The 14,038-nt window shown below is 37.6% G+C and overlaps 1 protein-coding gene across 1 annotated transcript in view; it reads left to right on the forward strand.

Annotated features, from left to right (window-relative positions):
• Positions 1 to 14,038, forward strand: part of CEP128 (centrosomal protein 128) — a 445,779-nt gene that overhangs the window by 374,214 nt on the left and 57,527 nt on the right. The window lies entirely within an intron of this gene.

The raw sequence follows: 14,038 nt of genomic DNA on the forward strand, positions 1-14,038 counted from the left end.
GGGCAACACTTTGCCCCTTTCAGGGCTATGTGACTTAATGGCTCATTAAAATCTCTATTTTCTCAAAAGGTGAAGAGGCTCACCAAGCCTTAAATTTGGTATGAGTTCTCAGCAGAGATAAAACGTTAGCAATCTGTATTAGGGTCAAGCAGGGTCTCAGCCAATTAGATCTGCACACTTCAATTTACTATGTCAAGAGGCCTCAGGAGAGCAGAGAACCAAGATCAGTAAAATAGATTCCACTTGAAATTTTAGTGATCATTAAATTTTATCACCCTCTTTCACCTGAAATTTGCAACTTAATTTTAATTCCAAATTTATGACAATAAAAATGGAAAATAGAATACCCTGAGAGCGAAGTATTCTTGTATCTGAGTGTATGGAAGTTGATTGACTAGATTGTTTTCTTTTGAGAATAAAGAATAGAAAGGCTGGTTTTGTTTATCCAAAGGGATGCAAAGCAGAAGTCCTAAAGATTCAGCAGTCTCCTTGAACCAAGCTTCTTAAAAAGCTTCTAAAAGACAGATGCCATTTGGAAACATTTTAAAAATGCAAAGACACAGTGTAGTCTTTGAACTCGAAAGCCCAGATTTCACCCTGTGACAGAAGGTTTACTAAAAACTCAGTAGTGAAAATGAACTAAGTATGTGTTACAGATTTTGTAACACATTTTGTAATAAATTCCCCCACAAGGGGGGAATTTTATTTTATCTGTCTCCATACACCATCCCTTTTGCAGTTGACACCATAAAAAGCAACACTTCCAGAAAACATCCCTTGGTACCTTCATCAGGGTCCAAGCTCTGGTTTCCTTGGGCACTGGGCCTGATGTAAAGAACAACTTGCGTTTTCTTGTGAAAAATGAAAACCATCTAAGCATGTTATGACGTTTTCCAAGTGTTGAGCTTGTCTGGGAGTTTTTGCCATGTTTCCAGAGTCACCTGTCGCCTTACGGTTGGGGCGATTTCATTTGGGTTGCAGTTTGAGTGATCATTTCAATACCATGCTCCATAACGTGTATATGCTTGTTCATCTCCTGTCACACCCCTAAATGGGCCTCAAACTTTGGACAACTAACCATGTGTCTTAGTCCCTTTGGGCTGCTATAACAAAAATACCAGAGACTGAGTGGTTTAAACTAGAAACATTTGTTTCTCACAGTTCTTTTTTTATAAATTTATTTATTTTACTTATTTTGCTCTGCATTGGGTCTTCGTTGCTGCACTTGGGCTTTCTCTAGTTGCGGTGAGCAGGGGCTACTCTTCGTTGTGGTGCACGGGCTTCTCATTGCAGTGGCTTCTTTTGTTGCGGAGCACGGGCTCTGGGTGCATGGGCTTCGGTAGTTGTGGCTCACGGGCTCTAGAGTGCAGGCTCAGTAGTTGTGGCACACAGGCTTTGTTGCTCCGTGGCATGTGGGAATCTTCCCGGACCAGGGCTTGAGCCCATGTCCCCTGCATTGGCAGGAGGATTCTTAACCACTGCGCCACCAGGGAAGCCCCATTTCTCACAGTTCTGAAGGCTGGGAAGCCTAAGATCAAGGCAGATTCACCACCTGTATTCAGTATTTATGTTGGCAGATTCAGATTCAGTATCCAACCTGCTTCCTGGTTCACAGCAGACAGAGAGCGCTCTGGAGTCTCTTTTATAAGGGCATGATCCTTTCATGAGGACTCCACCTCACCTCTGACCTAATCCCTTCCCAAAGGCCCCGCCTCCTAAAATCATCGCATTGGAGATTAGGATTTCAATCTATGAATTTTGGGGAGACACAAACATTTAGGCCATAACATTGTGTTCTCTATATTGTCTTCCATCTCCTGATAACAGTGACAGTTGTGAAAAGCAATATTTTAAGTAATGACTGATGTACAACAGATTTGGAAACAAGTGCTCAGCAGTAATATATCTCTGAGTGAAACAATTTCTGCTGACTCATAAAACAAATCTCTGAGGTTCAAAGTATTAATAGGAGATCAATGAAAGAAACTGTAGTTCTCACTTCAAGGGCTATCTCCAATTCCCATCCTTGGCTGATCTTCCAGAATATAAAGAAACAGAGGATTTCCCCAGTCTGGGATCTTGGAAACTCACTAATGTTATGTTTCAATCTATTAACAAATACTTATTTAGCATTTGTTAATTCCTGTCAAGATTGTGCTAAATCAACCCCAAAGGGTGATGCTCTGTACATTAGAGAAGAAAAAAAATCACCCTCTGTCTTGTTAATGAATGATATTAATAGCTACCAGACAATTCTTTTGTGTCATACACTGCTAAAACTTCTAAATGTATGTCATTTATTCCTTGCAACAATTCTATAAGATAGATACTTTTATTCTCATCTTCCAGATAAAAAAGCTAAGGCACGTAGCTTGCTCAGCCAGTTAGTGGCCAAGCTGGTACTTGTGTTAGAATTCGCTTGTCTTCTGTGCTACTGTGCTTAAATGCCTCGTGAGTTTATGGAGAACAGAATTTCTTCAATTTTTTTTGTTTGTTTGTTCAGGTTCCTGGCATTTCTTTAAATGTTCCTTTAAATTTCTTCCATTTTTTTCTATGAGAATGATTTTTAGTAAATATATTAAGCATTTAGTGTGGTAAAATACTAACTGACCTCCTACTTCCTCAAGAAAAAGACTATAAGAAGCTAAACAATTTTGAGAGAGCCCATTAAATAAGTCAGGCGACACTGGGGTCTTAATAGTAGTGAAACTTCTTCCTGCCTTTCTATAACTTTAAAACTACTTATAAACCCTTAGGATCTAAGCTCACATGTATATGGTGACTGGACAGTGTTATATGTATATTTAGCTATTGGCATGTGAGAAAGATTTTAATTCCTGGTGCAAGATTATGAACAATCCAGTAATCTTGAACACTTCTAGGAAGGAGAAGGGATCATTTTTCTTTTTCAGTTCTGCACCTTTTCTTTTTGCTTATTCATCATGTTTTAAATAAACAGACTGAAGAAAGTTGTTATTAAAGCCCTCCTTGGGCTTCTTCAATTTCAGTTTTAAACCAGGTTCAAAATATTCTGGCAAAAATTAAAGGCAACATTGAAAACGTTTGCATAAATTTTAAATTGTGCAAAAGGTGATAAAACTAAACTGAGCTGAAAGAATGACTAATAAGCATCTCCTCTTATATCTTTGTCTTTTTATCATACTCAGTGATTATTTTGGTTTTAAAAAATTATTTCTGAAGTGCATTCCTTTTCCCGAGTATCTGCATTACACTTCGGATTCTGAGTTTAATCTGTTAGAAGTTTAATGTTTACTTTTAAAAGTGTGAAGGCTTATTAGCATGCTAATAAATAACATTTAATGTCTGTTAACAATGTTTCTATATTTGCCCATAAAATGAAATAGAAAAATACTACCTGCAAGGGACTCCATGCCTTTGCTACATTCTGGTGGTAATTGAAATCCCTGGTTCTCATTTCATTGTTAGAAAGAACTAATAAATTTGTCAGGAATGGAACAGGGGTGGAGGAAAGAGGCCATTTATGAGCTCAGTGATGAAACTAATCTCCTGCAGCTCAGATCTAAAAGAACTGGGAGACCAGCACAATAGAGGTGCCATTTAACTGCATAACATCACCGCTAATTAAGTGTAGATCTTTGCTCTCCTTTATCCTTTTTTCTGCTCTTTCCCCAGTGGTATTGACTGTGTGTGTTTCAGCTGGCCTAATGTCAGACCCAGAAGTCAGAGGGAGTTGCAACTTACTTAAGAAAGGCATATGCCAAAAATATAATCTTTTTTTATTATATACTCAAATAAATATAAAAATGTGTACAAATACTGGATTTTATTTGAACATTAAATTTTGTTGTGATATAGTATGTGTTTTGTTACACTGTCACATGACATCTGTTAAAAATAAGGTTTTGGAATGCTCTTCTGGCATGTGTAATTTTGAGAAAAGGCTGCAGAACAGTTTTCCAGTATATCCTCTAACCTCTACCACACACATAAAAATAGCCCTGGTGGTAATATTGGCATTTATTGGCTATTTGCTCATAAAACTGCTCTGTCAGTGTAAGGTATTTCCACTACTCCATTTTGTCAACATATTAAATAAACAAACACACATTTTTTTTAATGTGACCTTTTATTTGTCTTTCAGAGTTAATGTAGACTCCTTTGAGTCAGGTGGACCTGGATTACAGTCTAACTGCCAACATTTAATCACAATGTACAATTCAATACATATATCTTTGAAGTCTGTTTCTCTGACTTAAATGAATGAAGTTAGTAATTTTCACCTGTTGAGAGTTTTTGTGAGCATTAAATGAGAACATATGTGAGAAGCACCCAATACAATTTTTGCAAATAATAAGCTTTTAATAAATGGTGTTGATTTTTATGATACTGGTAATTTAAAAGAATGTTTTCATTAACAACCAGAACACACAAACCACTGTTCCTTTTGTTCCTTAAACTAAGCAAATTCTTTCCTGTCCCAGGACCTTTGCCCTTGCCACTCCCTCTCTCTGTAATGCTTTTTCCCTTAACTCTTTCGGTGACAGCTCTTTTTCATCCTTTAGATTTCAGCTCAAATGTTCACCTCTTTGTGAGAACTTAACCTGCTCAACCTGTCTGAAGCAAACCTCTGCCCTTACCCCCCATCATAGTTCCTGGGTGTCTGCTTTATTTATGTCCTTGTCTTCTCCTTTAGAATGTAAGCTCCATGAAGGCAGAGAGACCTTATCTTTCTTGTTAATAACTGTGTACACCCAGGGTCTATCATAGTGTCTGTGTCAGTAAACGTGGATGAATTAATTAAATGAGCAAATGAGTGGGAGGGAGGAGAAAGAAAGGAAGGAAGCAATGATGTAGGGAAAGAAATTGGAAGGAAAGAAAAAATAATGGATAAAAGGAATAAAGGACAAAAGGAAGAAACATATATGGCCTGAGGAATGGTTTATATTCTGGGCTTATGTATTTATGCACATACAACTTTTAAATTTTGCTTTAAAGTTTAAAAGTTGGGTGAAAATTTTCTGGTTCTTATTTTATTTTCTTATCCCTGGTCAGTGTGTCTCACCTTATCCTCTGCTTCCAGAAACGCACAGGGTTTCCTACAGGGTGACCTCTGTGAGGCCAGAAGTAATTCTTATAGGACACCAATATCTTAGAAAAGGGGGTTACCAAACTTCCTGTAAAGGACCAGTATCTAAATATTTTCACTTTTACAGGCCATATGCTCTCACCCAACAACTCATCTCTAACGTCATAGAATGAAAACAACCATAGACAATGTGTAAAGAAATGAGTGGGCTGTGTTCCAATAATAATTTATTTATGGAAAGTGAAATTTGAATTTCATGTAATTTTCACGTCATGAAGTATTATTCTTACTTTGACTTTTTTTTTTCAACCACATAAAAATGTAAAAACCATTCTTAGCTGGCGGACCTATAAAAACAGGCAGCAGGTTGAAGTGACCTACTGTCGTACTTCGCTGAACCCTGCCTTGGAACGAACTACAGTTTAATGGTTATCTGTCTCAAGAATGTCTTTTGAAAGATGAACTGGAGTGGGGAGAGTCAAAGAGTAAATTTTTGAGCTCTTCCTCAAAGAATAAATTTCTGTTGGTAGAATTTTTAATAATTTTGCAAATAGAAGGAAACTATAATTTTGGGTAATCCGTCAGACCTTCCTGAACTCCTAAAAATCACACTCCATTAGTGGGCCATTATCCACAGGTAAGATTGTGTGTGTTAAAGGTAGCTTTTATTACTGGCTAAAACTGCCCAGGTGCATCTGTTAACAAGCTCACATCGTATTTATTCCTTCCTTCATAGACTTTGGAATTTAGGATAAGTTACTTCCTGGGATGATTTTGAAAGCCAGACAATTGGAGATATTTTGAAATGAATCACTATCCTTTATTTATAATCCTGAAGAGTATTTTACATTTCAAATAATGATTTCCCTAAAATTTGTGACCTTAGTTGGGTAAACAGTTATTTGGAGGAACATTTTAAAGGTCCTTTAAAAATCATTAGAAATTATTATGGTCCTATTGGTGTTATTTGTATAGCTATTGCTATTTATAGTGCTTTAAGTAGACAATAGAGCTTTCCAACTCTTTTTCTTTACTCACATCTCTCTTAAACAGCCAAAGCTACTATTTAAAATGCCACCTTCAGAAGATGCTAGTCAGACTGCAATGAGAAATCAGAATGAAGCTCAATTTGAAGAAAAAGCAGTTAAGTATTTCATAGGTAAAATATTTAGGATATTTGGAACTGAATAGTTAAAATACATCTGCTTTATTTCAGGACATACAGGGTAAGTCAGCCTTCAGGTATGCTTCCCAGAAGTTCAACTGAAAACTAAGTCGCTGTTGTTTTTTCCCTCAGTTTTTGTAGATACTAAGAATAGTGCACCATTGATTATCAGAGTACATATAATCTGAGGCTAGTTTTAAATTCTTTAATCACCTTTCCCTTTCTACCTGTACTTGTATGTTACAAAATGGAGGTTAATAATAGTTCTAAGCTGAGTCAAACTGAATTAGGAAGCAAGAAAAGCCTGAGTTATGTCAGCCAAATACGTTATTTTAAAACAATCTGTTTATGTCTTGATTATTCATTCTGAGCAGCAGCCTCTCTCTTTGTGTAGAACAGTGAGAGATAACTGTACACAGTAGCCTGCAGCAGGAATATGGGAATGAGGGTGAAAAGGAGAGTATCTAATATAATGTTCCTTATGTTTTAATTCCTGAAAAGAATTGAGTAAATGACTTTCCATGTAAATTAGGATGTGGATTATCGGAATTTACAATTTAATTCCCAAGGTGGACTGTTTGCTTTTGCCCTTTAATGACTCAGCCATGTGACATGCACAACAGTCAACAATCAAGTGTTGCAATTCAAATATTCAAGAGGAAGGAGCTTGGGACAAAGGGTTCTGTGATTATATGGGTTTCCTTGTGAACATGCTTCACTTGGAAACCCAAGAGATGTGTACACTTGAGGGAAACAAAGGAGAGGTTAGCCTCAGGGTGTCTCATTAGATCAGCTATGTTTGGTGGCAGTCAGATACACACCCTGAAAAAAAAAAAAAAGCATACCCAATTGTTTTCCACAAGTTATGCATGACACAAAACCTACTCATAAATTATGCCATAATCACCACTGCATTATGATTTGCATAAGAGTTTAGAGCATATTCAGCTGATAGGGGCCAGGCCTCACAACTGGAGACATGTACTTTATTTCTTAAGGTATAAATCCTTGAAAAAAAAATATGGTGTGTTGGTTTCTGGGTTGTTAGCTTGTCCCCCTGCTACTCAACTCCTGTTCTTGCATCTCTTTGGGGGACAATCGTTGAAATTACATTGGTTATCATTTGCATTACCCCTAACTACGATCATAGCCTTTATATTATCTGCAAATAACTTGTAGGTGTTCTCCAGTCTAGATGTCATTCACTGAACTTTTTTTTTTTTCTTTTTTTCTTTTTTTTTTTTTTTTTTGCGGTACGCGGGCCTTTCACTGCTGTGGCCTCTCCCGTCGCGGAGCACAGGCTCCGGACGTGCAGGCTCAGAGGCCATGGCTCACGGGCCCAGCCGCTCCGTGGCATGTGGGATCTTCCCGGACCGGGGCACGAACCCGCGTCCCCTTCATCGGCAGGCGGACTCTCAACCACTGCGCCACCAGGGAAGCCCTCGCTGAACTTTTGTTACCTGTTACTAGCAGTTTCACTGTGGAACTGAGCAGTACCAGCAGAAAGATAATTCTGGCTTTTGCCCTTCGTTTGTTTTGCAGTCTTATCCTGTAGGCGCACACCTATGCACCGTATTACATTGTGCCTTAAAGAAGAAACTTACAGTGATTCTTCATTTTAAAGGGGGGAAGGGGGAAGGCATCTCATTGCCTTGCTTTGTGTTCTAAAATATAAAGGGTAAATCTGAGATTTTTTTTTTTTTTTTTTTTTTTGGTATTAGTTTCGTAATGTTGACTAGAAATGCTTACAGGGATTTTAAGCAAAACCCTTACCTAGCCTTTCTGGCTGCATTTTCCAGTGTGAAATCTGTTGAAACAAACCAACAGAGCCCCATTTCCATGCTTTCTCTTCATTTTCCTCCTTCACCCCACTTGTATTCCCTGCTCCACAAACCCATGTACACATCCCACTTCGGTGTAAGTGCAACCTCAGCCTTTCCTGAATAGTACTGAATGGAAGTGCAGTAGTCAGCAACGGCCTCGTAACAATACTGCACACCAAACCCCCAGCCTGAGAATACAGCAGAAGAAAGCTACAGAAGCACAACTGGCTGCCTCAGGTCCCTATCTGGCAATGGTAGTGGATGAGAGAACAGATCAGAAATGTGGAGCACACACTTCGGCTTTGTTCTGAAATTTTGTCATTGTTTCTGCTTCTGATTTTCCAGTCCCCAAGCGAAAGGTAGATAACAAGGATCATTACTAGGCTAGGAAATAATACGTACCTTTAAACTGGCTTTTCTTGATAAGTCAAATGCTGGGTTTTCTTACTGACGGCTTTTTAGGTAAAATCCTGATGCCTTGTTGTGGTTTTCTTTTCAGCATTTCTGTTTTGTTATTTTGAACCCTGAGGTAGATTATTTGAAAAAGGCACATAAGCAGCTAGTGAAATGAGTTAACAAAGATTGACCAGAAGTATCTAATGATGGCTAATTTGAACACCAGATGATGGGAAACCACTGCATGCTGCCCTAATGTCATTCATTCTAAAGTTTTTTAAAATATAGAGTAACTTTGACTTTTAATAGATAACATGCAATTTTATGTGCAGATCTTTGACTTATGTGTGTATTTAAAGCCAACTTACGCTATATTTTAAAACTTTTTTTGGTGTTGCAACATTGAGGTTGTTTACGATTTTTATCTATTTTGTTTTAATTTTTTAGAATGACTCTGTGAAACACTGATCTTTTTTTGTGGTAGTTAATAAAAGCCTTTTCCTTTTCTTTCATTTTAATATCTTGAAGTGTGGAAAAGAATACATTTGAAATTATTTCTCACTCTTTGAATTATTTAAAAAAAAATGATTGACAATTTGTTAAATGTAATGGGTTGTCATGTGGAAATGCATAGAGGAAAAATGCATTTCATTTTATGACCTTCATGTATGAAGCAGCAGGTAAAGTGTGAGTGTTGATTAAACCAAGATAACATTGACAGGAAAAATGCCCTGCAGTGGTCTCTCTGGGTGAAGCTGAGTGGATTTTTCTTCCGGAAAACAGGCTTTGTGCATTTAGAACAGTGATGAGAGGGAGTCCTCACTGTGGGTTTTCTTTTTGAAAATTATATGTTCATCATGGCCCTTCAGTACAGAGAAGTTTCCAGAATTAGTCTATGCTTGTAATGTATCTTAGACTCAGAATCAATAGAGACTTTCATTATATTTTTACGCCAGTATTGTGCGCTTTTTTGTATGCTAATGGATGTATTTAAAGCATTCTTGGAAAATGCTGCATTATTGTGATAAAGTCAGGAGACCTGTACAGCTCTACTTCTCAGGGGGAGAGAACTCTTGAGTATTCAGACCTGTGAGCCTCTATTTAATCTCTTAGATGGGATGGATGAGTCAATGTGGCTAGTTGATTGGATCAGCTGAGTCAAGTAAACTGTTAATGACCAAGGATTCAGATACCAACTCTCCACTTAGCGTTCATTTCCTAAGAGCCTCCAAATATGTTCCCGTCTCCAATGACACTAATGAATTTGCTTTGGTTTATTCATAAACTCTAATGTATGTCCCATTGTGACCAAGTAGCAAAGGAATATATACAGCTCAAGACAGGTTACTAACCTCATGATAAAAAGTTAAAATACATCTTTTTTTTTATAGTGCATGTGCTATTGTCCTTCCCAAAAATATAACTCACCTTACTCGATCTGTCAAGCCCAGAATAAATTAAAATGTGATTTCTAGCATTATTGTTTTCATTTAGAAATGGTATGTAATATTCACACTGATAATAACAGCTAGTACTCTTCATTGTAACTCAAGGACTATGCAGTGACTCTATGTATAATCCTTAAGAGTAAACATTAAAATAATTGTTGCCATTTTAGGTTTTTCTTAGACTTTCCCCATCTTAAATAGCACTAAAAAATAGTGGGAAAGGGACTCTCCAATCACAAAAAAACTGGTAACGATAAAACATATTTTTTCCCTAAGAGTTTTTTTCTTCAAAACATTTGAAGGAAATTTCTCCTCCGATTTTTAACCTTCCACTCCCCATTGTTTCTTTCCTTGTTATCTAGAAATATTTCATACAGGAGAAATAAATAGATTTGGTCTAATAAAATAGTTTATTTGGCCTAATAAAATAATTTATTTAAAATAAATTATTTGGTCTAATAAAATAATTCTTACATCTTATTTCAAGTGTTTTTATTTGGAGTAAAAGCACTTGGAGGCCCATGGGTGGGTTTCAGATGGTCTGCAATTCCCCTAAAAGTATATACAAAATTCTGTGTGTTGTGTATAGTGTACATTTTCCTGGGGAAAGGATTCTCAAAGTCCATGGCTATAAAAAGAACCACTGATTTACTAAAACCACCTGAAATCTCATGATTATACTGAGAGTGTCTTCATTACTTCACTACTTCTGTCTTCCCCCTCTACTCCTCTCACCTACTCTCCCCCCTTTCAATATCCTAGCAATTCTTTTCTTTTGGGGATCTAACCTTAGGAGTGTGTATGTGGTGGGAGAGGAGGGAGAGTACTGAACCTGCAGGCCGAGCTTGAAGATAAAATCTGTTGAAATGGGGCTTTACTGGTGGCTCAGTGGTTGAGAGTCCGCCTGCCGATGCAGGGGACACTGGTTCGTGCCCCCTGGGAGGATCCCACATGCCACGGAGCGGCTGGGCCCGTGAGCCATGGCCGCTGAGCCTGCGGTCCGGAGCCTGTGCTCCAAAGGGGGAGACTCCATAGCAGTGAGAGGCCCACGTACCGCAAAAAAAACCAAAACAAAACAAACAAACAAAAAAAACTGTTGAAATGAAAATTGAAGATTAAACATCAACAACAAAACACTACAGTTGCAGTTATAGTAAGAGTGGGAGAGGATAGGGAGAATATATTTTGGTATAATTATATATTCATTCCAGGACGTATACTGGCATGTGTTTTCATAGACTGTATCAGTGCCACAATATTGGCTTCAGTTATTGGCTATTTTAATGGTAAGAACATGAGTAGAAGTATGCAGATATTTTGTTTGAGAATAGGGCTTTGCAGTAGCCTAATTCTTTTATATACAGAATTATAATAACTAATCTTGTCTGCCAAAAAAGAAGTCAACTTCAACCATTTAAATTTCACAATACATTTCTTAAATTGATACAGCCACTATGGAGAACAGTATGGAGCTTCCTTAAAAAACTAAAAATAGAACTACCATACGACCCAGCAATCCCACTACTGGGTATATAACCTGAGAAAACCGTAATTCAAAAAGAGTCATGTACCAAAATGTTCACTGCCTCACTATTTACAATAGCCAGGACATGGAAGCAACCTAAGTGTCCATCGACAGATAAATGGATAAAGATGTGGCACATACATACAATAGACTATTACTCAGCCATAAAAAGACATGAAATTGAGTTATTTGTAGTGAGATGGATGGACCTGGAGTCTGTCATACGAGTGAAGTAACTCAGAAAGAGAAAAACAAATACCGTATGCTAACACATATATATGGAATCTAAAAAAAAAAAAAAAAAAGTTCTGAAGAACCTAGGGGCAGGACAGGAATAAAGACACAAACGTAGAGAATGGACTAGAGGACATGGGGAGGGGGAAGGGTAAGCTGGGACGAAGTGAGAAAGTAGCATTGACATATATACACCACCAAATGTAAAATAGATAGCTAGTGGGAAGCAGCCACATAGCACAGGGGGGTCAGCTGGGTGCTTTGTGACCACCTAGAGGGGTGGGATAGGGAGGGTGGGAGAGAGACACAAGAGGGAAGGATATGGGGATGTATGTATACGTATAGCTGATTCACTTTGTTATACTTCAGAAACTAACACACCATTGTAAAGCAATTATACTCCAATAAAGATGTTAAAAGAAAAAAAAGCAAGTTAGTAAGTTCATAAAGATTAGGAGTAGTTTCTTTTTATTTATGGCCTAAAATTAAGGCCAAAAAAACTGCGATTTAGACAGAGCTCACTAATTGGCAACAATGACTGGTATCTTATTAGCTGTTGTTGATGGGCAAATTGAATTATTTAAATTCAGGCTAATGAACTGAATTTCTTGTTCCCCTAATTTTCTCATTTTCTTAACATATATATTTTTCATTGAAAGCTATCTCAGTACCATTTTGGAATGAAGTCGATTATACACAGACATAAGTAAATTGTATTGAAATAGATTATTGGTCTTTATATTTTAACAAAATTGAGGTTTTTTGACCATTTGCGTTTTAGCCTTATAGACTAGGCATATGTTTCAGTCAGCTGGGACTGCTATAACAAATTATTGTAGCCTGGGTGGCTTAAACAGCAAACATTTATTTCTCACGGTTCTGGAGGCTGGCAAGTCCAAGGTCGAGGTGCTGGCAGATTCGGTTCTTGGTAAGGGACCTCTTCCTGGCTTGTAGATGGCTATCTTCTCCTTACTCCCTTACCTGGCAGAGAGCAGAAAGAGAAGCAAGCATTCTTGTGTCTCTTCTTATAAGGGCAATAATCCCATGAGGGCTCGATCCTCATGACCTGGTCAGCTCCCAAAGTCCACATCTCCAAATGCCATCACATTAGGAATTGAGGTTTCAATGCATGAATTCTGAGTACACAAACATGTAGTCCATCACAGTGCATATTTTAAAATCCTGTAACAAATATTTAAGTAAAATGAAGGCACTAATACATTAATTATATCAGTTTATCTTTACCAAACAGTGAGCTATGAATTAAAATGGAATTTAATTCAGTTGTACTATTTTGGTATCATATGATATCACGGATTTCAAACCAGCTGTATGTGTGCTTTTAAAATATGCTAATTCTAAATAATATGAGCCCTGTAGGTACATGGTGTGGGGAAAACTTAAGGCCCAAATAGTGGCTGTAAATATTTTCAGCCTTCCAAGATGGTTCATATAAATGCGATACTGCCCAAAGACTGTCTAATGAGGTTCTGTTCAGTCTGCAAGTGATGATAACGCTTTGCTGAATGATTTTGTCCCAGATGCACTGTGAATAAGATGCCTGGTAAGAACAGATCAAAGCCCCTTTGAGGCATTATATGCATTTATTACGAGCTACTCAAATGTGACAGTACACAAGTCACCAATAAAATAGCAGTTATTTTATGAAAATTATGGGGGCGAGGGTGAGGTTCTCTCAAGTATGCCAACAAAATGTAATTAAACAGATTATTTTGCTAAAAGCAGTCTGCTTTGGGCTGATTTTGCATAATATATTCATTTAACTTGTGTCCACATAGCCAAATATTTAAAGGGGCAGAAATATTCAACCCAGTTTCGCAGTCTGAGGGTTGAAGGCTGGGTTGCAGAAGTCCTCAAAGGCAAGGCCTCTGTTTGTTAGGTGAAGCTGGGAGAGCACAGGGAAGAGCCAAGTTTATGCTCCTAAGTGTCGTGGGTCTCTGTCAGTCTCTGTACGGTCACAGAGATCTGAGCTGAGTGGCCCTCTGCGCCATTTTCCTTCCTTTCCCTCTTAGCGCAAACAATTTAATTTTTAAAAATCCAGATTTTATATATCTCCTCCAACTACTTAAAATGAAAGAATAGAAAGAAAAATGGCCTGACCCTCGTAAAAAGGATGGCTTTTGCACTTCCTTGAATTTTCAGTCTCCTCTCTTTCAAAGTCAGCTTTTTTTTTTTTTTTTTTTGGTAAAAACTTTTAGTACGTAGCTGTTAGCCCTGGGAAGAGTTGAGAACACAGCTGTTGGATTGAGAATGAAACCATTCTTAATCATTTAGCTTTTAAAGCGATATTATCAGTGACTCTTTTTAAAACCAGTACTTCTATGAAACCTTCTAAGATATTGTAGGTAATGGAGACCT

Source organism: Kogia breviceps, chromosome 3 (assembly GCF_026419965.1).
Source record: "Kogia breviceps isolate mKogBre1 chromosome 3, mKogBre1 haplotype 1, whole genome shotgun sequence".
NCBI classification, from domain to species: domain Eukaryota; kingdom Metazoa; phylum Chordata; class Mammalia; order Artiodactyla; family Physeteridae; genus Kogia; species Kogia breviceps.